Here is a 26,493-nt window from a genome sequence, read left to right on the forward strand (position 1 = left end):
TTCTACCCTTCTGCATGGGTTATCCGGAAGAATTATGTTGAACTAGTTCGACATGCTAATCTATGCATCTACAACTCAGAAAGGTATATGTTCCTTTGAGTTGTCCCTCTTTAGCTGTTATCTGACCTTCGTCTGTCAATTGTTAATCAAGAGTAATTGTGCATCCGTGTTATCGATGTTTATTATTCTTGTGGTCCGTCAAGCCATCCTATTCCAGAATGACTAGGAGAAACAAACTCCAGAACCTCATCCATATCTAGGATTGGGTCAAAACAATTGTATTCTGCAGATCAAAATGCCAATCCAGCTTTTGCTTTGCTCTACCTTGGAGTGTTACCATCTTTATGTTAGGAGTGTCATGAGAATTGCACCACCTCTTATGAATTCTTGATTTAGTGATACTTCCTTCCATCATTGTTCATTCCTCGGTTCCGTGTTGTTGAAACCGGAATGCCGACAAGTGAATTGTGATGTGTGAAATCAATACCCCGAGCAACTCGTTGCTTGGTAGTTAATGGACAATAATCTCATTCCTAGCATGTTGGTTGTTAAATCATCATCCTAAGATTGATCGTGCTACCTAGTCCTTATTTCTGGTGCACTCCTCGATCAATGAGTTAGGATTGTGTCAATTCCTCACTCTTTTTGATCATATCATCTTGCCCTGAAAAGCAAGATTGTTCTCGAGCTTAATAACATATCGGTGGTTCGTGATTTTCCGAATATCTCTCGGAAGTATTACCAGGTTGTCACCTGACCGCTATGTTGAGTTCGTGATCATGTTGGTTTTCCTCCAAACCACCCATTCTCCAAGAATCTGTGTTGGATACCCTGAGCTAGTTGGTAAAGCTAAACAACAACTTGGAGAGTTGGAAGATGAAAGCTTGTCTGACTTAGTTCATCACTAAGGGATATCCTTGTGTGTGCGTGTGTTGGAGAAAGATGATATCTTCATCGACTGATCCCCGTGACCAGCTATTGAATCTATTACCTTGTCCAAACCTTGATTTGAGTGTGGGTTATCATCGAATCAAATCAGAACCAACGATGTTCGTAATGTTGTCTTACTTGCGGTTGTCCCTCGAGCATACACCATTATATCTTTTGGTCTGACCAATACTATCACATTGTTCACATAATGGTAGAATTCCAGTAATATGGAAATTCCGATGAGTTGTTGTTGAGCCCATTAGTAGCATCTTGTCTCCTCCATGATTCATGTTGAACATCTAAGTTAGCGTTGGAAACTTTGAAAGCATTTCTTCATGCTATCCCATGAAGCATATGTTTGGATGAAAGAAGTGACTACCTCTGATTCACATGCATTTGGTGAAAGTTGCCGCCGTGAATTCGAGAAAGTAGTTTTGCTTCCTCTGGAATCATCCCAAGTTAGTCATGCACGTGCGAAGTATTCTGTGGTCTGGAGACTTGCAACCTTCATTCCATATGTATCCCTAGCATAGCAAGCCACTGATTGACTTGTTCTAGGAGAAGAAGTTCCTTCTTAAGAGCTAATCATGACTTAAGTAAGGACTTTGCTATCCTTGATGATGGTTCCCAACCAGAACACGGTAGTGTTTGTTGTAAGACTTCCATGTGGTCATGCTTGTCTTGGACAACCTGTTCACATGTGTGTAGTAGAACCAGCTCATATTTTGGAGCTTGCTATCGTAGTCCATTTCTCGAGAATCTCGCAACATTATCTCGTCGACTTATGTTGCAAACTTTCTTCTGTAGACATGTTGAGTCTGAAGTATCCTGTTACTAACCAGATCTGAATCTCAGGCAGATATGATGGTTGGAACATTTCCACCATTTGCATTTTGTTCCCAGCTTGCACCCCATTGTGCGAATCCTACCATGAGCTGCCCTCTCAGTAATTGTTGTTTAGGATCATCTTCAAAAGTGTTCCTATCATGGGTTCCATCCATTTTCGTTGATAAGCAAAATCATTCATTGCGTTGTCCTCAACAAGGTAGTCCATATCATCCATTCGAATTCGGATATGCCATTCCTTTGTACTCCGCCAAACGATTGTTGTGAATTTCCTTAGGCTGGTATAAAGAGTTTCAATGATCTAGATATCAAAAGTAATTCTTTTTGCCACTTTAGGAACAATCCAACGAGTCACCTTTTCCAAGGTGCCCCGTTATGGATCATGGCAATTTTTACTCGCTACCTTGTCACCTCATCAAATTGTTTGTTCCGTCCCTCCTAATGCATGTTTTGTCTCTCAGCTCCAGAGATGTTTCTACGTCTCATTCCGTGAGTTGATCTTGTGATCCTTGTGATGATCCTAAGTTGCTCGAACCTCAAGAAGATCGATTCTTCTAAAATTCTCCCTTTCCTCTCGTTGTCAGGTTGGTTGAAGTTCTCAAAGCAAGATGTCAAGATCAAGATGATGATCGAATCAACGTTCTTACGAAGTGCAAGTTGGATCATGAAGATCAAGTTAGCTTTGTATCCCCTCTGTCTCCTTACCTCATGTCTTGAATCTCGAGAAGAGATTCTTGTTTAGTGGGGGTGAGCTGTCACAGCCCTAGAGATTGCTTGTAACTAGTGGCATTGCATCCATGCATCATGTTTAAATTGCATGAAACTTGAAATGGGGATTGATCCAAGCCCTAGCACCAAATGAATTCAAATAGGTTCAAATTAAATCTTTTCAACGAACCCAAAATGGCCTTCATAAATGTTCATCACTTTTGTAGTGGTCTAGGACCTTTGACAAAAATGGTGCACACTTTTCTAGGTCATTCCTGGATTTGTGAATTAAATCATAGTGTATTTGACTTTGGGCATTTAAACACTATAAATAATTTAAATGCTCAAATAATGCTGAAATTAAATGTGGGCCACTGGAATAATCCATGGAGTGTCCACAAATTATTGCAGCATTTTACAAAATGATTTAGCATTTTTACTAAATCAAAACAAAATAACAGAAATAGAAAGAAAACAGAAAGCAGAGAGAGAGAGAGAAGGATCTCAACCGGGCTTACCTGGCGGCCCAAGTGGCTGGCCTAGCCCCCCACCACAGCCTCCCTGTCGTCTTCCTTCCTGGACAGAAGGACGAGCGCGTGCTCGCCGCGCGCTGGCCACGCGCCTCGCCAGCTCCTGCTTGCCGCTCTCCCTCGATGCTCTGGACGCCCTGGACGTCAACACGCAGCGTCCCCGACCATCCTCATTCTCTCTCGAGCTCTTTCTGTCCTCTGTTCTCCCTCCATCTCATGCTCGAGCGCAGCCGTCGCCACCGACGCCGTTCACCGCGGCCACCGCCTCCCCCTCGACCCCTCGTCGTGCCTGCAAGCTCCGCCTCGACGTCCCCGACCTCCTCGACGACCCACGAGGCCCCGGATGCTCCGCAACGCCTCCCCCATCGTTCTTTCCCTCGTCGGCCGCCGGAGATCCGTCTCGCCGCCCCGCTCGCTCCGGTGCCTCCCCAAGCGCGCCGAGGCCATCTCTGCACTCGCGGTGAGCTCCTCTACCGATCCCCCCTACTCCCATGCCCATTAGCTCATCGTAGCCCTCGTTTCCGTTGAGACCGAGACCTCATCGGCGCCGTACTTGTCGCCGTCGTCGTTTTGGTACGCCTCCGTCCAAACCGAGCGCGTCATTGCACTCAGTGCACCTCGAGGAGGCCGCAGCACCCCTCCTTGCCACCTGACGTGCGCCCTAACACCGAACCCGAGCACGCCCGAACTCCGGCCGTCGCCGAGGTCGACGCCGCGCACAACCCCGGCCACCCTAGCTGCTGCTGCTTGCTGCGCTGGAGGCGGGAGAGCTCCAGCTCCCCGAGGATGCCCTTCGCCGCTCGTTTCGTTGCCTGTGCTGCGTTTCCGAGCCGCGCCGCCGTCTCGGGCCTCGCCGGCGTCATGTCGCCAGTGGGGTTGACCCATTTGACCACGTGGGCCCCGCCCCCTGGTCAAACCTAGATTAGGAGTTAATCTAACACTAATTTAGTTAGGTTAGCCGCTGACATGTGGGCCCCGACCCAACTGACATTTTAGTTAGGCTTAATTTAAGGTTAATTAATCATATTAATTAGCTAAGTCAATGACATATGGGTCCCGCAGGTCAGGTTTGACCTGGCCGACCAGTTGACCCACTGACATGACCCTTGCACAATGCTGACGCAGTAAAGCTTTTCTAGGATTTTAAATAAATCAAAAATGATTTATTTATTTCAGAAAATAGCTAAAACTTCTAAAAATCATAGAAAATAATCTATAACTCGAAATGAAATAAATTATATATGAAAAGTTATCAGAAAAATCCAAGGAATCTGAATATGGCATTTTCATGCATGTTTGAACAACTTAACCTCACTATTTAGTCCAAAACATGATAATGCACTATTTGAATTCATAATTTGAATTTGATTTTGAACCTAGTGTTCAAACCAACTCCATTTAACTTGTTGCTAGTTGCATTAGCTCAATCAACAGCATATTGCCATGTCATGATCATGCATCATATTGTTGCATCGCATTGATTGTGTTCTTCCTTGTTTGCCAGTAATTGTCCCCTCTCGGTAGACGCTGCTCCGACGCTGTGATCGATGACACCGATGAAGAGCTATATTATCTTCAGAAGTGCCAGGCAAGCAAAACCCCCCTTGTTCATCCCGATATGATCCCACTCTCTCGCTCCTTTTCTCTTTTACTGCATTAGGACAATAGCGATTCAACTGTTACATGCTACGGTAGCTGAACCCTTTCCTCTGCATGACCTGTCATCGCCACAGTAAATAGATGAAACCCACTAGCATGAGTAGGAGTTGCTTGAGCCCTGATGTGCCTACTCATTCATGCTTGTTGTCATGCCTGCTACTGTTTAGAGTTGAGTCAGGTCTGATTCAGCGGGAATGAGTTGGAACATGGTGAACATGTCCTACCGTTGAGAGCTAAGTGTGTGAACACGATTTGGTAAAGGTAGCGGTGAGAGGCCATGTAGGAGTACATGGTGGGTTGTCTCATTGCAGCCGTCCTCAGGAACTGAGTCGTGTGTTTTGTGATCCATGAACAGTTACTACCACACATTGGGTTCCGGTAACTCGGCCCCTCTCGGCTTATTAATCAACTCGATCTCTGTCCAGGAGTTGCAACTAGTTTCTGGTGTTTGTAGGTAGTGTTAGTAGTCTACCAAGCACCCGGTACAGGTGGGCTTTGGACAGACTAGCCACGGTGGCACAGTATACCAAGTGGCACCCGGATGGTGGGCTTAGGAACCCTGCACACATCGTTTGGGGCCGTGAGCGACACCCTGGCCGGATCTCCTTGCGAATGGAACCCGAATAGGCGATAAACCTGGACTAGAGACTTTTTGGTTAGTCAGGTCGTGGCCGACTCCCTCGCCCGGTTTCCGCTTGAAGGTTGCCAAGGTACATGACGTGTACAGGGCGATAAGTGGCGAGAGCGTGTGTGAAGAAGTACACCCCTACAGGGTTATCATTATCTATTCGAATAGCCGGATTCCTCGGATATGGAAACTTGGACCCCTTGCATAGTTCATAGACAAATGAAAGTGGATACTCTAAAATGCGCAAGATAAGCATGAGTGCTATGGATGGCCTTCTCGTAGGGAGACGGGAGCGGATCCATAGTGGTGTATTGATATGGTGAATATGTGGACTCGTGTGCGCCACCTCAAAAGAGTTACTTGCAGTCGTAGTTCAGGGTAGCCACCGAGTCAAAGCTGGCTTGCTGCAGTTAAACTCCACCACCCCCTTTGTTGATACCGATGCATATGTAGTTAGTTCTGATGTAAGTCTTGCTGAGTACAATTGTACTCACGTTTGCTTAATTTATGTTTTTGCAGAGAGGCTTCAGTCTCGCTAGTAGTTCCGCGTGAACTTCGACGTTTAGCATGATACCTCAGCTACGATCTTGTGCCCTCGGCAGGATCTGGTAGATAGTCAGGCTTCTCAGCCTTCTTCATTTGTACTTGTCTGTACTCGGACAAGTTAAGCTTCCGCATGTGTTTGTTGCTTGTATGCTCTGTATGTTGGGTCATGAGACCCATGTTTGTAATATCTCGCTCCTCGGAGCCTAATGAATAAATACTTGAGTTATAGAGTTATGTTGTGATGCCATGTTGTATTTACACACATCGAGCATATTGTGTGTATGATTGAAATGCTTGGTATGTGTGGGATCCGACAACCTAGTTGTTAATCCTTGGTAGCCTCTCTTATGGGGAAAAGTAGTCTTGTGCCTCCATGAGCCATAGTAGTCCGCTACAGCCCGGTTCACCGGAGTCCTGCTAGCCCAGCACTACTGCTCAGGACACTTGACTGGCCGGCATGTGTTTCACTTTGTTCCTGTGTCTGTCCCTTCGGGGAAATGTCACGCGGTGACATCCGGAGTCCTGCCTAGCCTGCTACAGCCCGGGTTACCGGAGTCCTGTTAGCCCAGTGCTACAGCCCGGATTCACACGCTGCTGACCGACATGCTCGAAGTTGATTCATGTATGCCTGTCCCCATGGGTTAGTGCCGCTTTGGGTTCACGACTAGCCATGTTGGCCCGGGTTCTCTGTCATATGGATGCTAGTGACACTGTCATATACGTGAGCCAAAAGACGCAGACGGTCCTGGGCCCTGGTAAGGCGACACCCGTGGGCATACCGTGCGTGAGGCCGCAAAGTGATATGAGGTGTTACCAGCTAGATAAATGTGACTTGGAATCGGGGTCTTGACAGCTTTGGTATCAGAGCCTGACTACTTGTTGGATTACCAAGCCAAACTGGTCAAAGTCGAGTCTAGAAATGCTTTAGTTATATAAGGGAATTGATTGCGGATGGGAACGTAAGGCTCTTTTTACTCCTTATCCTCATGACCTTCTGATATGAGTCATCCTCTTCTCTTCTACGGGGATGAAGAACTAGGCCTTCTCATCTATCTATCAGGATGACGAGTTACTATGATAGAGACTTATAGGATTGATGGATTCGAGCCTTAGTTCAGTTTCTACTACTTCCGTGTGTTCATAATTGGTCTTAGAACCTTGATATTGTGACGTTGAGTGGTTATGCCACTATTTTGCAAGATGTCTCAACTATTTTTGAGCAATTACAGCCGTTATGCTGTCCGAGTCATCCCAGGTTTCTAAATAGTCCGATGCATTTGCAAAATCCTTTCCCTCTGGTTTTCGATGTTCCTCTAGGCCAGGTTAATCACACTAATTGTGAGTTGGGGTATTCTATTGCCTCTACATATATGTTGGAATTATTATTATGACCCTAGATGTCTTAGTGTGCCACCTAGTAATCGAACCATGTTTTGCGTTTCCAGTGTGATGATTCTGGCCGTTATTCTTGAAAGCATCCCGTGATGCCATTTAGTTAGTAGGCATTCTATTCCTGGGTTTTGAACCCGAGACTCACCCTACTAGCTTCATGTTGATAGTGTTTGCTAGTTCCTTAGGACATTAGTAAACCTTGTGATAGACCTTGAGGTTCATGGTACATCATTCTTCCAGTACCATGAACCAATATGACAGAAGTTCTTGAACCAAAGATGTTAGCCCAGTGCTACAGCCCGGATTCACACGCTGCTGACATCCGGAGTCCTGCCTAGCCTGCTACAGCCCGGGTTACCGGAGTCCTGTTAGCCCAGTGCTACAGCCCGGATTCACACGCTGCTGACCGACATGCTCGAAGTTGATTCATGTATGCATGTCCCCATGGGTTAGTGCCGCTTTGGGTTCACGACTAGCCATGTCGTCCCAGGTTCTCTGTCATATGGATGCTGGCGACACTGTCATATACGTGAGCCAAAAGACGCAAATGGTCCCGGGCCCTGGTAAGGCGACACCCGTGGGCATACCGTGCGTGAGGCCGCAAAGTGATATGAGGTGTTACCAGCTAGATCAATGTGACTTGGAATCGGGGTCCTGACAGGCTGAATATGAAATAAACTTAAGCAACGGAAATCTTCATCGATAAGTAGAACCCATGCCATCTGCCTTTACCCTACAGGCATTCTGACTGGGAAACATCCTAGTTCGCATGTTCGTCTCCAAAGGACTCTTCTTCGAACTCCTGTTCTTCCATGCCTGGCCAATTAAATAACCAGTGGCAAGCCAATGAGTACTTTGAATGTACTCGCAAGCAACCCATGTTTTGGCTCAAGATACAACAATGCATGACAGAGGTAAATTTTTGCAGAAAGCTGATTTTGTCGTGTTATGACATGTTCAATAACTGGTAAACCATGCATCGCATGGATTCAAGTAACCATAGGGGTTGGTTACAGATATCAACATAAAGGGAGAGGGCTCCAACCCAACTCATTCATGTCAAGTCCTTTGACTTGACCCAAGAAGTACTTCCCACACACACTGGTTTGTAAACAAGTGGACGTAGCCCAAGAGCGTTTACCCAACTGTCCTTGACCATGGACATGGCTATTCAAATTGTTTTACACTCTGCAGAGGTTGCACACTTTACCCACAATATCCGGGGAACTTCCGTGTCATCCACGACCCGCGGTACCTCAGGTACCCGGGATAAGCACCCGATCACTATCTTTCCCTCGACGACACTAACATGGAGTCCACTCGTTGTTCTGTATCCTCACGATGTACAACATACGAGACTCACTCGAGATCGTAACATCCGAGAGGGGACACAACGGTGTATCCGGTGCCCTGTGAAAACAGTCATGGCCGCCCTACCTGGCACGACCCCGTCCCGAGAGAGCGCACCAACAACTCTCCCGTCACTAGTAATGCGGGCTCCAAGCTAGTATCGGCCTAGGTAATCAATAATTCCCTTTCCCATACAAGGGTAGAGTGGTTGCGCATGTAAGGTTGGAATAACGGTCGTAACTTAAACCAATCCGTTTTGAAAAACAACACACACACTTGCCTCGGTACACCACTTCGTCATCAAGTGGTTACCCAACTCATCATCTCCCCTGGGCATAAGTGGCACCCGATGGGGGTTTTCGAAATGTCTTTTGAAAATACTTTGTCTCCATCACCATGCATATTCCCGTCCCTTTTTGCGTAGCACTAATTTAGCATCCTATCTACTCCCACCGGCATAACCATCATAAGAAGGTAGGGTCATGCACAATGCAAGTATCAACAAGGAGGAAATGAAGGCAACCCACCAAAGTGGCTACCATCTCATCATGATTCCGATGCAACAATAATAAAGTGCTATATGAAATGCATAAAAAGGGTTTCATAGACATGGTCAAAGGGCTGCTTGCCTGGCTCAACAAAGTCTTCTGGGTCTTCAAAGTCTTTTGGTCCAACTCCTTCGTCAGCAACGCAATCTATCGTCGCAAAATAATAACAAGAAAATAAGGCAATAATAAAACAGAAAAACCAAAGTGCTCAGAAAAATGTCAACTCATTTTTGTTAAATACTAGGGTGAAAACTAAGAAGTGGAAAATTCCTAGTTTTGGATTTGGAGTCATGGAAACAGTGCTAGGAATTTTAAATGACAGGCATAAATGCTCAAATTCAAATTTGAAATTGAACAGTGAAGAAAAGTTGGTTTGATAAGAGTGAAAACTGCGCCAATAAGTAGGTGGGATTATTACAAGGATTTAGGAGTTGGAATTATTGCATTTGGGTGAATATTTAATCCTGTGGAATTTTTTATAGGTTTGACAGAAAAGAAAAAGGGGAAGGGGCACTATGCCTGCTGGGCCAGAACAGCCGCAGGGCAGCGGCCCATCCAGCGACGCGGCCCAGCCGAGCCGACGCGCGCATGCCAAATTTTTAAACCTGACGGGCGGGGCACGACGTCAGTGAGAGAGGGCGCGGGAGAGGGAGAGGACAGAGAGGCTGACGGGCAAGGCCCCTTGTCAGGGTCGTCGTCAACCCTCGTCCACGGCGGCGAGGCTTACCAGCGACGATGCAGGGCACGGCGAGCTTGGACAAGGGCAGGGACGGACTCAGCGTGGCGTCGCCGTTCGGCTAGAGGTGGAACCAGTCGCCGGGGTGGCCTGGTTCGCCGGTGACGAGGTCACGCGGCAGAGGGGCTTCGGCGGTGGCAGTTCCGGCCGTTTCCGGCAGCTACAGAGAGGGGAAACAAGGGGGAAAGGATCAGAGAGCTGCAGGGGTTCCAGATCGAGAGGAAAGGGGGCAGGGACGACCTGTACCTCGCGAACTCCGGCGAGCCGAAGCGGCGGAGCTCAAGCGCGATATCGAGCTCGGGAGGCTTTGGAAAGGAACTGGGGTGCAGGGGGATGATTAGGGGAGTGAGGGCGCGAGTGGTGAGGAGAGGAGGGTTCGGGGAGGCCCTTAAATAGGCGGGCGACGGTCCACCGAGGACCCATGCACTGGCAAGCCTGTTGCAGTCGAAGCGGGTCACGGGGGCTCGTCCGGGCGTGTCTAAGGCGTTTGTGGGGTTGGTCTAGGGTGGGGGAGAGAAGAGAGGGAAAGCAGGGGGGCAGGGCACCGTGCGTGTGAGCGCGCTCACTGGTGCGCTTGGGTGGCTGGCGCACGTACAGGCTGGGGCGAGAGGAGGGAGAAGGAGGAGGGGGACAGAGGCATGGCGTGTCGCAGACGTCGAGGCGCATCGTCGGGCGCGCTAGGGAGGCCCGAGGTGGCCGGAGGCGGTTGGAAGGGGGCGGCTACAATGCGGGAGCGCACTGTAGCGCGCTCCAGGGCGTGCAAATGGCCGGCATACCATTTTTTGGTAAAGTGGGCACGGCCAAGCATGTCTGGTAGCTCTAGGGAGGAGTAAAGAAGTAGGAGATGGCCTTGGATGCGCTTGGTGTCCAGTAGGAGAGGAGAGAGGTAGAAGAAGAGGGAGAAATGGGCTGTCCAGGGAGGTAAATGGGGGTATTTTACCCTTCAATCATTGAGCTTTGGAAGACGGGGAGCTACTGGAAGTTGCTGGTGATTAGGTTCAGCTGTGGTAAAAATGTGGAGTCAAGGAGATTAGTGTAGGGGGGTGAAACCAGTGACTTTTTGCAATGACCAGAAGGTGTTTGATGCAAATTTGGGTAAGCAAATGAACTCCATTTGGCATGAGACTCCACAGGGTGAAATGGCACATGTAATTAGGGCCTTCCACCAATTTGAAGCTTATTTGGGCAAAGTTGCCAATGCAACTTTTGTAAACCCTAGAAATTAGCAGAAATGAACTTGTGTAGATCTAGTTGAGCAAATCACTTCTCCTTGATGCACCACTTGGTGTAGTGGCCTCATTTGGTCATATGAACATGCCCACCAAAGTTGGGGTCAAGGAGAGAAAGTTGGTAGTACAAACTTGTTCAAATTTGATTCTGGTCAGAGAGGGTTTTGGGGCTTTTTGGTGAACCAAAATGACCTATATTGACATGAGGCTTTGCAAGGTGATCACAACATGTATTTGTGACATGCTGGATTTTCCTTGGATTTTTATGAAATATTTCCTGTAGAAATATTTCAAATCCTTGAAATGGGCATAAATGGTTTTGGGAGGTTTTGTCCAATATTTTGATCATGACCATATGTTGAAACTCTTATATATGGGAAATATATGCCCAGTGAGTTTCCCTGATTTTTTCAAATATTTTTAAAATAATAAAATATTTTTTCCCTATTAAAGACCATTTCTGGCCTTAAGAAAAACCTTTAAATAAAATAGGAAAATAACTTTTAAAATTATCTTTTTGTGGTTTATGGGAATCCTATATCTAATAGGTTTCAAATATACTCTTTGAAATATTTTTCATACCCCAAATCAGGTACTTGTAGTGCAAACCTCAATCCAGGGGTTTTTGGAAAACTAATTTTTGAAAATACTGTTTGGCCAAATTATTTTTGTAAGAAAATACTATATTGCACTATACACATGGCATGATCATTGGGCAGAAATTTGGGGCAAGGAGATGAAGTACAGAAGGTGGAGTAGTTGACTTTAAAGAGCACCTGAAAAACAACACAGAGAAATCCAAACCCAAAATAAAAGCCAAATAATGCAAAAGTTTTTCTTGTTCCAAATTTCATGCTTTATTAATGCAAATGACATGTTACAAAATGCAGGGTGTGACATTTATATTTCCTTATATCATGATAAATGTTTATTATTCATGCTAGAATTGTATTAACCGGAAACTTAGTACATGTGTGAATACATAGACAAACAAAGTTTCCCTAGCTCGTTAATCAAAGATGGTTAAGTTTCGAAGCCATGGACATATGTTGTCATTTGATGAACATAATCACGTCATTAGAGAATTATGTGATGGACTAGACCCATCCGTTAGCTTAGCACTATGATCGTTTAGTTTATTGCTATTGCTTTCTTCATGACTTATACATGTTCCTATGACTGAGATTATGCAACTCCCAAATACCGGAGGAACACATAGTGTGCTATCAAATGTCACAACGTAACTGGGTGATTATAAAGATGCTCTACAGGTGTCTCCGATGGTGTTTGTTTAGTTGGCATAGATCGACATTAGGATTTGTCACTCCGATTGTCGAAGAGGTATCTCTAGGCCCTCTCGATAATGCACATCACTATAAGCCTTGCAAGCAATGTGACTAATGAGTTAGTTGCAGGATGATGCATTACGGTACGAGTAAAGAGACTTGCCGGTAACGAGATTGAACTAGGTATGATGATACCGATGATCGAATATCGAGCAAGTAACATACCGATGATAAAGGGAACAACGTATGTTGTTATGCGGTTTGACTGCTAAAGATCTTCGTAGAATATGTAGGAACCAATATGAGCATCCAGGTTCCGCTATTGGTTATTGACCGCAGATGAGTCTCGGTCATGTCTACATAGTTCTCGAACCCGTAGGGTCCGCACGCTTAACGTTCGGTGACGATCAGTATTATGAGTTGATGTGTTTTGATGTACCGAAGGTTGTTCGGAGTCCCGAATATGATCATGGACATGACGAGGAGTCTCGAAATAGTCGAGACATAAAGATTGATATATTGGATGGCTATATTCGGACACCAGAAGTGTTCCGAGTGATTTTGCAGAAAACCGGAGTGTCGGAGGGTTACCGGAACCCCACCCACCCCCCCCCCCGGCCCCCCGGGAACTAGTGGGCCTAGATGGGCCTTACTGGAGAGAGAGGGGCTGGCTGCGCACCCCTCCCCCTTCACTACAAGAAATATGCTATCTTGTGACCTCCACTATTGGTCACCGAAAGGTCATAATTTTTCATTTGCGACCTTTTTGTGACCAAAAACAGAAGGTCAAAAGCTGGCGGTCGTAAACTGAAATTAACGACCTTCTCTATGAGAAGGTCATAGACGTTTTTGACCAAAATATGACTATTGTTTTGTTTTGGTCACTAGCAGCCTCCCCAGGCCACGTAGGCGTCCGACGTGGCAATCTGATGTGGCACAAGAATCAGCCCGGTCCAATTTGATTTTCTACATGGGCCTAGCCCAACAATTCAGCCTATTTGTGTTTTTTCTGTTTGTCAATTTTTGGTTGGGTTCATGGGCCAAACCCAATATTACAATCTTTTTATTGTTGGGTTGTGGCCTTTTTGTCTAAACGAATTTAGTTTTTCTTTTTTTCCCAAAAGAAGGGTCCACTAGTCAGATGGGTCCCAGTTGTCAGGTTCTAGTACCATCATCAGTTGGCTGTAGCCTTTTCAAGCGCAGTACATAGGAATACAATTTTTCCCATATATATTGTTGAGAAATTTTCATAATTTTGTTGTCAAAGCAGCATGTACACAGGAATACAATTTTGCTATCAAAGCAACATTTCAAACGTACATCTTCATGACGTCGTACATAAAGACCAGCAATAAAAAGATTACAATATGCCATTTGGCTCAAATCACATAACATATGACATCCAGGTTCCAGCAACGAAAAAAGATAACCACCACATCATACCATCTGCACATTCAAAGAGAACAAACTATATGTCAAAAGAGAACTGAGCAGAAAATTGCCAATAAAAGAAAGAAGATAATATACTCTATAATTGCTACAGATTTGCTCACTGGATACACACACACACACTTTGCATATACAGAATTGCTCCCCGCAAAAACAATTATGAACAGTTGGCTATAATAATTTACGGCAAAGAAATTCCCAAAACAGAGAATGGTACATCTCGAAATTCCCCAAAAATAGAGGAAATGCGACATCCATGACAAGCTGTGGCATTACTAGAGGATTTGATTGAACCAACATGTTGGAGTGTGTTGAATAGATAAAAGAAACTCAATTACTGGGGCAATGCATATTCTTTACTCACTAGCGCATGACATTCACCTGTGATTGAACCCTGCGGGCACATACAAATTATCACTTGACCCGGTTATGGAATGAGCTGGTGCAAGAATGAGGTAATTCCTACTTTACGTTGGACTAACCAAACACTGTCCTTTAGTATGTAAAACCTTCTGTTCTTCCAAAAGATTCAATAGAGTGGGCTAAATTCTTTACTCAATACAGTTTCAACTATTCTATATGGAAAAAATTACCAGAAAATCTCTGCAGAGAACCATTACCACCAATCAGTTGCGACTCAATTCTTCTTTCTTGACCCAAATGCATTCTTTCAGGCCAAACGAACTTCCCTGTTTGTTCAGAAATGAAGCATGTCATTAATTCGCACGAGGGATTTTGTACAGGAATATGAGCAGTAAATTCGTTATAGCATTTTCAGTATACATAATAATAGAATAATCAAATATAAACAGCAGTGAGCCCAAGTACTAGCAAATAGATCTTCTGCATAGAACACTACATCTTAGAAAAGAGAACTAGGGGTAGGAGAGGGAGCCGCTCACCGATGAGCTTGTGGTCGCTGCCATACATAGCCGCCATCACGCCGGTCACCGTGCGCAAGAGCATAGCACCGCTGCACCAGTGACACACCGTGCGCAAGAGCAGAGCACCTGCTGCATCCAAATCCAAACCGAACAAAAATTAGGAATGGTTGTAGCCATGCTTTTTAAGGCACACAATACATCAGTTCAGATTGCTGTCATTGAGAGACACAGAGACCAGACAAAACAGTGGACTATTTAATCCTGTAATAAAGAAGCAAAATCTCACAGCACAGTGAAGTCACTAGCAAAAGGAAGAGTAACAGATGAAGAAAAAATCATGACATACAAAGGTAAGTCATTGTGCATTTTCTTTTTCAATGTGATACACAATAAGCATAAGTAACCACCAGTCATTAACTAGACACGTTCCAACATAGGAAAAACAATTATAGAGGTGTGACTTCAGGTACAAACATAGCAAGGCCACAACAGCCACGCAGTCACTTAACTACAATGAGCTCCCGGAGTGTGGCATCCTTCCACGTGTAAATCTGAACTTCATCTTTTGGCTCCTTCCCTCTCTCAGAAAATTCTTCATTTAGGTGATGGCCACCAACCTAGAAAAAAAATAAACAGGATCAATTTTCTGTATTACTGTGTATTTATTCACAAATCTGCAGTTTGCTTTGAGAAGACATCGTTCAGAACTGTTACAGAAGATAAAAGTTGGAGAGTGTAAGGATCTCTACTTGTCTATTTTCCAGATCGCCCACAACAAAAAATTCTCAGATTTCTTAAGCACTACATGCTTACTGCAATTCTTTCTGGCAAGGATTAAGAACAGCCATAGCTGACTTGAAAATTAAAATGCAGAATCCAGTGACTACATGAATAGCGTCCATCTTCCTAAAAAATAATTTCCATTTTTTCAGCCAAAGATGGTGACCCAACATTGGCAGCTAAGTACTTCCCCTTAAATTGAGCTCACAGTTCCAACACCAACAGATACTCCTTGAGTAATGAACATATGTGGTGTTTAAATTGTTGGGTTGAAAAACTGTATGACATGTAGTGACTTAAGAGTGCTAAAAAATAATGGAATTTGCAAACTGCATGCCTGTCAGCCATGATAAATAGGTTAGTGCTGAACTTCTGATGGCCTTCACCAAAATTTGTTAAGATTTAATGATTGCAACATCCAAAGTGTGTGATTTATATGTTCAATCCTTAAGAGTTTATACAATCAAAAAATCCTTAAGATTTTATTATGGATAAATGGGTGTAGCTATGTTTACACGCCCTTTGGCCCCTGATTAGCCAGGTTTCATGTTGAATTAAAACTGTACATAAGGCCTATCAAACAAACCAACATTATGATAAATAAGTTTTGGGATCCTCCGTTGTATCACCAAGTCATGCTAGTTATTAGCCAAAACTAGAGTTAAACACTTGATCAAGTGCTACTCAACTACAGGTGCCATACGATCGAACCGACCTACACAGAACCATCAGGAACCGACTTATACATCCTTAAAAAATGCAACAGTGTGAGCACAGTGGTAATGGACCATGTTTTAGTAGCATCATTCGGATAGCACCATACGTTTCCAATTACTTCGCTATCGACCATCCATGGACCACAAGATCCAATCCAATATTGCACAAACCGAGCGAATTGAGGATATCATAATGTGCTCTCGACTGCAGGTGCGCTAAAAAGAAGACGAAAGAGTAGAAGAAAAGAGACAACTGGGCCTTACCTTGGTGAAAACCTGGAGCAGGAGGGGGCACGTTTGCACAAGAAGAATTCAGTCAATCAGTCCTCGCAATCCTCTAAACGCAAAACCGAATAGCATGCCTAAATACAGTGCTTAATGAACTGCACACTAGCATCTGCCCGCACGCTAGTATAACAAGTAAAAACGTTAGGGTTGCGGATGCCTGGCTGACCTTCTCGTGGTAGATGGGTTCGGGGCAGGGGCGCGCCATGGGAGGCGGGCCTTGGTGCATCGGTGGGTCACCTGGACCATGCTGGAGGAGTCGCGGAGGGTGAGGAAGGTGAAGCCAGCGTGGGACCGGCGGAGGGCGACCCGGCCGCAGAGCCGGACACAGCGCCTGGCGTCGCCCGCCCCGAGCTCGCCGCAGAGAGCATCCCTCTGGGGCCACTCCAGAGGCTGCATCCTCTCCAGCTTCGCCCCAGCCGCTGGGAGCGCCGCCGCCTCCTCCGGCAGGGTCGCCGCATCGGTCGGGTCAGAGAAGGTGCGGCCGAAGGCGTTGAGCGGGGCGGTGTCGGCGGGGCGAAAGAGGTAGAGGAAGCACCAAGCGGCGAGGAACGCGAGGAGGGCGACGAGGGAGAAGGGGTGCGCGAGGAGGGAGAGCGCGACGAGCGCTGCGTAGTTGACGCGGAAGTAGGCGAGGTTCTTGCGGAGGCGGGCGGTGGCGTCGAAGAGGGAGTCCGGGCGCGAGAGCGCAGCAAGGTCCAGGAGCTCGGGCCAGGGGCGGGCGCCCGAGAGGGAGCGCTTGGCCGAGTCATAGAGGCGGCCCAGTAAGGCGCGCGTGGCGGCCGGGTCCGGGGAGGCGATGGAGGTGACGGCGGCGTCCGGGGCGGCGGGTAGGATGGTCGTGGGCGCGGCGACCGGGATGGTGGTGGGGGGGACGGTGGCCGGGACGGTTGTAGCACCTAGATCGGGGATCGGGGAAGAGGGAGGCGGCGGAGGAGGGACCTGGATCTGGAAGGAAGGGGATCGAGGGAGGAGAGGCGCTAGATCCATAGGAGGTGGACGGCTTAGATCGACTATAATGGGGTGATCCGTGGGCTGCGTCCTGATTGGTTCAAAATATGAGCCATTAAAAATTACTCTATTTCTTAGTGCTAAAAACAAGGGGGTGTGAAGCCGCTACCAAAAATATTTTGCAAAATGCCATCACTAAAATTTTCAATTAAGTTAGACCATATTTTATGGATGATCACCAATTTGATTGCATTTTCGATCTTTCTACGTACGAGCGGTCATGCCCGCCGTTTTGACCATATTTTGAAACAGGGCATAAAAATTCAAAAAATGGAAAACCTTTGCATTGTGCCATTATATGTGGCCAAGTTACCGAGAAATGGCAAACAATGTTGCCTAAGGAAGTTTTCATTTTCTTTGGACGAAAAAACAATTTTCCATTTTTCGAGTGCCCAAAAGATGGTTTTTTTCTGAAGGACCTCCCAAATAATTGTTGAAAAATTGGACCAAATCAATTTTATAAAATACTAGGACATATTTAATGCACAATTGACCAAATGGTTGGGTGTAAAATTTTTTGATCCACCTCACGTGAAATAGACAATTTTCCGCCGATTCAGCTGGAAGTGGGTCAAATTTGAACTGTAACTGCCTCGTAGTTTGCTCTTTATTTTTTCCAAAAATCATTTGTAGATACATAAGTATCTATTTAATCAGAGAAACACCAAAAAAATCCAAGATTCAACCACTAGCTAGGAACGGTCATTCCTGCCGTTTTGACCGCATTTTGTAACGGGCATAAAAAATTCAAAAAAAATCAAAAAATTGGAAAACCTTCGCATTGTTTCATTATATGTGGCCAAGTTCCCAGGAAAAATAAAGAACTTGTAATACGGCAATTATTTTAAAAAAGTGTTCTCAGAAACGAGCTATCACGTATGGAGATCAATGGCTTTCAAGCCAAATGATCAATCTTATGGCCACATTCATGGCATAGTTTGTTCAAATGATCTGATATTGTGCACAAGGGTGCATATTCGAATGGCAAACAATGTTGCCTAAGGAAGTTTTCATTTTCTTTGGACGAAAAAACCATTTTCCATTTTTCGAGTGCCCAAAAGGAGGTTTTTTTGTGAAGCACCTACCAAATAATTGTTGCAAAATTGGACCAAATTAATTATTTAAAATACTAGGACATATTTAATGCACAATTGACAAAATGGTTGGGTGTAAAAAGTTTTGATCCTCCTCTCATGAAAAAGACAAATTTCCGCCGATCCAGCTGGAAGCGGGTCAAATTTGAACTGTAGCTGCCTCGTAGTTTGCTCTTTATTTTTTCCAAAAATCATTTCTAGGTACATAAGTATCTATTTAATCAGAGAAACACCAAAAAATTCCAAGATTAAACCACTAGCTAGGAACGGTCATTCCCGTCGTTTTGACAGCATTTTGAAATGGGCATAAAAAATCAAAAAAATCAAAAAAATGGGAAACCTTCGCATTGTGTCATTATATGTGGCCAAGTTTCCATGAAAAATAACAAACTTGTAATACGGCAACTATTTTAAAAAAGTGTTCTCAGAAACGAGCTATCACGTATGGAGATCAATTGCTTTCAAGCCAAATGATCAATCTTATGGCCCCATTCATGGCATAGTTTGTTCAAATGATCTCATATTGTGCACAAGGGTGCATCTTGGAATTCCAAACAATGTTGCCTAAGGGAGTTTTCATTTTCTTTGCACGGAAAATTCATTTTTCATTTTCCGAGTGCCCGAAATGAGTTTTTTTCGAGAAGGACCGACCATATATTTGTTGCAAAATTGGACCAAATCAATTTTCTAAAATACTAGGACATATTTAATGCACAATTGACAAAATGGTTTGGTGTAAAAAGTTTTGATCCACCTCTCGTGAAAAGGACATTTTTCCGCCGATTCAGTTGGAAGCGGGTCAAATTTGAACTGCAGCTGCCTCATAGTTTGCTATTTATTTTTTACAAAAATCATTTCTAGTTACATAACTACCTATTTAATCTTAAATACATGGTTTGGTGGTGATACGTCGAGGTTTGGGCGGTGGCCGAGGGCCCCAATTCTAGAGCGCGTAAACTCGCATGCCCGCCGCGTGGTCACCGTGTGACCATGGCGTTGCCATGTGTTCTGGGCAGCCTAGGCATGTCTAGTGGCTTGGGCACTCCCCAGGTAGGTGCCAGGAAGAAAATTACAACATGAGATTCTCACAAGGAGACCGATCTATGCTAAAACATGAATTAGCAGCCAAGTGTTTGATTAGCGGTACGGGAAATGTACATGGCTAATGGGCGTGAGTTTTGGCTGAGGATGATCAGTTACTAAGAAGACCATCTTCACAAATTTTCAGCTCAAAAGGGGGAGCCTAGGTGGTACTTGCTTTGCAAAGTACCACATTGGACATAAATATGAATGTTGAAGCTGGCCTCAAAATAATGAATGGATTGAGCTGGCATTTGGTGTAGGATGGTTATTTGGGCATAGGAAAGCACTGTAGAAAATGGATACTATTTGGACATGCCAAAGTGGTACTTCCTTCACAAAGTGCTGCTATGAAGAGAATAGGAAAATGAATATTGTTGAATTATATTTGAACTAGGCAAGGAAGGTTTTTGACATATTTGATGAAGATATGATCCAAACAATTTATGTGAATTGTTTGGGAATTTTTGGAATAACAGAAATATAGGTTTCTTCACAACCTAGGGCAAAAATTGACACATGGACATGACACATAGGCAAAACTAATGAGATGGCGCCTAGTCATCGCAACCCCACCAAAATTTACAAGGCTATGACCATCTATATTGGTCGTTAATAACTAGAAATAAGGCAGCGGACTAGCGTTGTTTGCTTTATGACCATTTCGTGTAAGGAAATTACGACCTTTCTGACCAAAATGGTCGCAATGGTTTAGGGTTTGGAGCCCCCCGAACAGCTTTTGACCAATTGGTCTGAAATGGTCATAGATCTATGACCAATTCTTCAAGGGTCACTGACAGAAGGTCACTAGTTGACATATTTCTTGTAGTGCTTGAGTCCAAATTAGACTAGGAGGGGGGTGACGCCCCCCCCCCTTCCTTCCCCTCTCCCACTCCTTCCTCCCCCCTCCTAGTAGGACTAGGAAAGGAGGAATCCTACTCCTACTAGGAGGATTCCTCCCCTCCTTGGCGCGCCCTAGGGCCATCCGGCCTCCCCCGTTGCTCCTTTATATACGAGGGTAGGGGGCACCCTAGAACACACAACAGACAACTGTCTTAGCCGTGTGCGGTGCCCCCTCCACCATTATCCACCTCGGTCATATCGTCGTAGTGCTTAGGCGAAGCCCTGCGTCGGTAACTTCATCATTACCGTCATCACGCCTTCGTGCTAAGAAGCTCTCCCCAGACATGCATCTTGATCGAGAGTTCGTGGGACGTCATCGAGCCGAACGTGTGCAGAACGCGGAGGTGCCGTACTTTCGGTACTAGGATCGGTCGGATCGTGAAGACATACGACTACATCAAACGTGTTGTCATAACGCTTCCCCTTACGGTCTACGAGGGTACATGGACTACACTCTCCCCGCTCGTTGCTATGGATCACCATGATAGATCTTGCGTGTGCGTAGGAATTTTGTTGAAATTACTGCGTTCCCCAATAGTGGCATCAGAGCCAGGTTTATGCATAGATGTTATATGCACGAGTAGAACACAAAGGAGTTGTGGGCGTGGGTATATACATATTGCTTGCCATCACTAGTTGATTCTTGATTCAGCGGTATTGTTGGATGAAGCAGCTTAGACCGACATTACGCGTACACTTACGCGAGACTGGTTCTACCGACGTGCTCCACACATAGGTGGCTAGTGGGTGTCTGTTTCTCCAACTTTAGTTGAATCGGATTCAATGAATAGGGTTCTTTCTGAAGATCAAAAAGCAATCACTATACCGCGTTGTGGTTTTTGATGTGTAGGTAAGAACGGTTCTTGCTAAGCCTGTAGCAGCCACGGAAAACTTGTAATAACAAAGTAGAGGACGTGTAACTTGTTTTTGTAGGGCATGTTGTGATGTGATATTGTGAAGACGTGATGAGATATAAATTGTTGTATGAGATGATCATGTTTTGTTGAAGTTATCGGCAACTGGTAGGAGCCTTATGGTTGTCTCATTATTCCATAAGATGGAAGCACCATGTAATTGTTTTACTTTATCGCTATGCGATAGCAATAGTTGGCGAGACGACCATGTGACGACACATTGATAAAGATCAAGATGATGGAGATCATGGTGTCATGCCGTTGACGATGGAGATCATGACGGTACTTTCGAGATGGAGATCAAAGGCACAAAATGATGATGGCCATATCATGTCACATATTTTGATTACATGTGATGTTTATCTTTTATGCTTCTTATTTTTCTTAGTATGACGGTAGCATTATAAGATGATCTCTCACTAAATTTCAAGGTATAAGTGTTCTCCCTGAGTATGCACCGTTGTGACAGTTCGTCGTGCCTAGACACCACGTGATGATTGGGTGTGATAAGCTCTACGTTCACATACAACGGGTGCAAGCTAGTTTTGCACACGCAAACTACTCGGATTAAATTTGATGAGCCTAACATATGCAGTTATGTCCTCAGAACACTGAGACCCAAAGGTCGAGTGTGAATCATATAGTAGATATGATGAACATAGTGATGTTCACCATTGAAACCTACTCCATCTCACATGATGATCGGACATGGTTTAGTTGATACGGATCACGTGATCACTTAGATGATTAGAGAGATGTCTATCTAAGTGGGAGTTCTTAAGTAATATGATTAATTGAATTAAATTTATCATTAACTTAGTCCTGATAGTATTTGCATATCTATGTTGTAGATCAATTGCTCGCATATAGCTTCCCTGTTTTCATTTTTTGATGTGTTCCTAGAGAAAACTATGTTGAAAGGTGTTAGTAGCAATGATGCGGACTAGCTCCGTGATCTGAGGATTATCCTCATTGCTGCACAAAAGAATTATGTCCTTGATGCACCGCTAGGTGACGGACCTATTGCAGGAGCAGATGCAGACATTATGAACGTTTGGCAAAGCTCGGTAAGATGACTACTTGATAGTTTAGTGCGCCATACTTTATGGCTTAGAACCGGGACAGCAAAGATGTTTTGAATGCCACGGATCATATAAGATGTTCTAAGAGCTGAAATTGGTATTTCAGACTCATGCCCGAGTCGAGAGGTATGAGACCTCTTACAAGTACTTTGCCTACAAGATGGAGAATAGCTCAACCAGTGAGAATGTGATTAGAATGTCTGAGTACTACAATCGCTTGAATCAAGTGGGAGTTAATCTTCCAAATAAGATAGTGATTGACAGAGTTCTCTAGTCACTATCTCCAAGTTACTCAAACTTCATGATGAACTATAACATGTAAGGGATGATGAAAACGATTCCCAAGATCTTCGCGATGCTGAAATTGGCGAAGGTAGAAATCAAGAAAAGCATCAAGTGTTGATGGTTGACAAGACCTCCAGTTTCAAGTAAAAGGGCAAGGGAAAGAAACGAAACTTCAATAAGAATGGCAAGCAAGTTGCCACTCCCGTGAAGAAGCACAAAGCTAGTCCTAAGCCTGAAACTGAGTGCTTCTACTTCAAAGGGAATGGTCACTGGAAGCGGAACTACCCCAAATACTTGGCGGATAAGAAGGGTGGCAAAGTGAACAAAAGTATATTTGATATGCATGTTATTGATGTGTACTTTACTAGTGTTCATAGTAACCCCAGGGTATTTGATACTGGTTGGGTTGCTATGATTAGTAACTTGAAACAGGAGTTACAAAATGAACAGAAACTAGTTGAGGGCAAGGTGATGATGTGTGTTGGAAGTGATTCCAAGGTTGATAAGATCACCATCGCACACTCCCTTTACCTTCGGGATTAGTGTTGAACCTAAAATAAATGTTGTTTGGTGTTTGAGTTGAGAATAATATGACTGGATCATGTTTAATGCAATACGATTATTCATTTATGTCAAAGAATAATTATTATTTTGTTTACATGAATAAAACCTTATGTGGTCATACACCCAAGGTGAATGGTTTATTGAATCTCAATCATAGTGATACACATATTCATAATGTTGAAGCCAAAAGAAGCAAAGTTAATAATTAGAATGCAACTTATTTGTGGCACTGCCATTTAAGTCATATTGGTGTAAAGTGCATGAAGAAACTCCGTGCTGATGGACTTTTGGAATAACTTGATTATGAATCACTTGACGATTGCGAACAATGCCTCATGGGCAAGATGACTAAAACTCCGCTCTCTGGAACAATGGAGCGAGCAACTTACTTATTGGAAATAATACATACCAATGTATGCGGTCTGATGAGTGTTGAGGCTCGCGGCGGGTATCGCTATTTTCTGACCTTCACAGATGATTTGAGTAGATATGAGTATATCTACTTAATGAAACACAAGTCTGAAACGTTTGAAAAGTTCAAAGAATTTCAGAGTGAAGTGGAGAATCATCATAACAAGAAAATAAAATTTCTACGATCTGATCGCGGAGACGAAATATCTGAGTTACGAGTTTGGCCTTCAGTTGAAACTATGTCGAATAGTTTCGCAACTCACGCCACCTGGAACATCACAGCGTAATTGTTTGTCCGAACATCATAACCGTACTTTAGAGACAGCTTCCTTCATGTTAAATAGGGTACCGTCTAAAAATCCACTGAGATGACACCGTATGAACTATGGTTTAGCAAGAAACCTAAGCTGTCATTTCTTAAAATTTGGGGTTGCGATGCTTATGTGAAAAAATTTCAGCCTGATAAGCTCAAACCCAAATCGGAGAAGTGCGTCTTCATAGGATACCGAAAAGAAACTGTTGGGTACACCTTCTATCATAGATCCGAAGGCAAGATCTTTTTTGCTAAAAATGGATCCTTTCTAGAGAACGAGTTTCTCTCAAAAGAAGTGAGTGGGAGGAAAGTAGAACTTGATGAGGTAATTGTACCTTCTCTCGAATTGGAAAGTAGCTCATCACTGAAATCACTTCTAGTGATGCCTACACCAATTAGTGAGGAAGTTAATGATAATGATCGTGAAACTTCAGATCAAGTTACTACCGAACCTCTTGGTCAACCAGAGTACATTCCGCACAAGAGTGGTACGGTAATCCTGTTCTGTAAGTCATATTACTAGACCATGACGAACCTATGAACTATGAGGAAGAGATGATGAGCCCAGATTCCATGAAATGGCTTAAGGCCATGAAATCTGAGATGGGATCCATGTATGAGAACAAAGTATGGACTTTGATTGACTTACCCGATGATCGATGAGCCATTCAGAATAAATGGATCTTCAAGGGGAAGACGGACGCTAATAGTAGTGTTACTATCTAGAAAGCTTGAATTGTCACAAAATGTTTTTGACAAGTTCAAGGTGTTGACAATGATGAGATTTTGTCAGTCGTATTGATGTTTAAAAGTCGATCCGAATCATGTTAGCAGTTGCCGCATTTTATAAAATCAGGAAAATGGATATCAAAACCAAATTCCTTAATGGATTTATTGAAGAAGAGTTGTATATGATGCAACCAAAAGGTTTTGTCAATCATAAAGGTGCTAACAAAGTGTGCAAGCACCAGCGATCCATCTATGGACTGGTGCAAGCATCTCAGAGTTGGAATATACACTTTGATGAGTTGATCAAAGCATATAGTTTTATACATACTTTTGGAGAAGGTTGTATTTACAAGAAAGTGAGTGGGAGCTCTGTAGCATTCCTGATATTATATGTGGATGACATATTGTTGATCGGAAATGATACTAAATTTCTGGATAGCATAAAATGATACTTGAATAAGAATTTTTCAATGAAAGACCTCGGTGAAACTGCTTACATATTGGGCATCAAGATCTATAGAGATAGATCAAGACGCTTGATAAATTTTTCAATAAGTACTTACCTTGACAAGTTTTTGAAGTAGTTCAAAATGGAACATTCATGGAAGGAGTTCTTGCCTGTGTTGCAAGGTGTGAAGTTGAGTAAAGACTCAAATAAACCCCGTCTGTGGCAGAAAATAGAAAGAGAATAAAATTCATTCCCTATGCCTCAGTCATAGGTTCTATAAAGTATGCTATGATGTGTACCGGACCTATTGTATACCTTAGCATGATTTTAGCAAGGGAGTTCAATAGTGATCTAGGAGTAGATCACTCGACATCGGTCAAAATTATCCTTAGAGGACTAAGGAAGTATTTCTCGGTTATGGAGGTGATAAAGAGTTCGTCGTAAAGAGTTACATCAATGCAAGATTTTTACACCGATCTAAATGACTCTAAGTCTTGATCTAGATACGTATTGAAAGTGGGAGCTGATAACCCACAAGTATAGGGGATCGCAATAGTTTTCGATAAGTAAGAGTGTCGAACCCAACGAAGAGCTAAAGGTAGAAAAAATATTCCCTCAAGTTCTATCGACCACCGATACAACTCTACGCACGCTTGACGTTCGCTTTACCTAGAACAAGTATGAAACTAGAAGTACTTTGTAGGTGTTTTCGGAAAGGCTTGCAAGAAAGTAAAGAGCATGAAAATAAAACTAGGGGCTGTTAAGGTAAAGAAGCAACTAAAGTAAATATAGTGAGTGTGGAAAAGTGGTGGTACGAGTTGCGAAATTGTCCCTTAAGGAATTAACTACTTTACTAGACCGATAGCAAGTATTATGTGGGAGAGGCCACTGCTAGCATGTCATCCCTTACTTGGAATTCTATGCACTTATGATTGGAACTATAAGCAAGCATCCGCAACTACTAATGTTCATTAAGGTAAAACCCAACCATAGCATTAAGATATATTGGTCCCCCTTCAATACCGTATGCATCAATTTCTATGCTAGGTTGAAGCTTCTGTCACTCTTGCCCTCCAATACATAGTCCTATCAACATACAACTAACCCTATGGTGTGATCCACGCGCGCGCTCATATGATGGGCACCAAAGGACATCA

This window comes from Triticum aestivum, chromosome 6A, assembly GCF_018294505.1.
Source record: "Triticum aestivum cultivar Chinese Spring chromosome 6A, IWGSC CS RefSeq v2.1, whole genome shotgun sequence".
Classification (NCBI taxonomy): Eukaryota; Viridiplantae; Streptophyta; class Magnoliopsida; order Poales; family Poaceae; genus Triticum; species Triticum aestivum.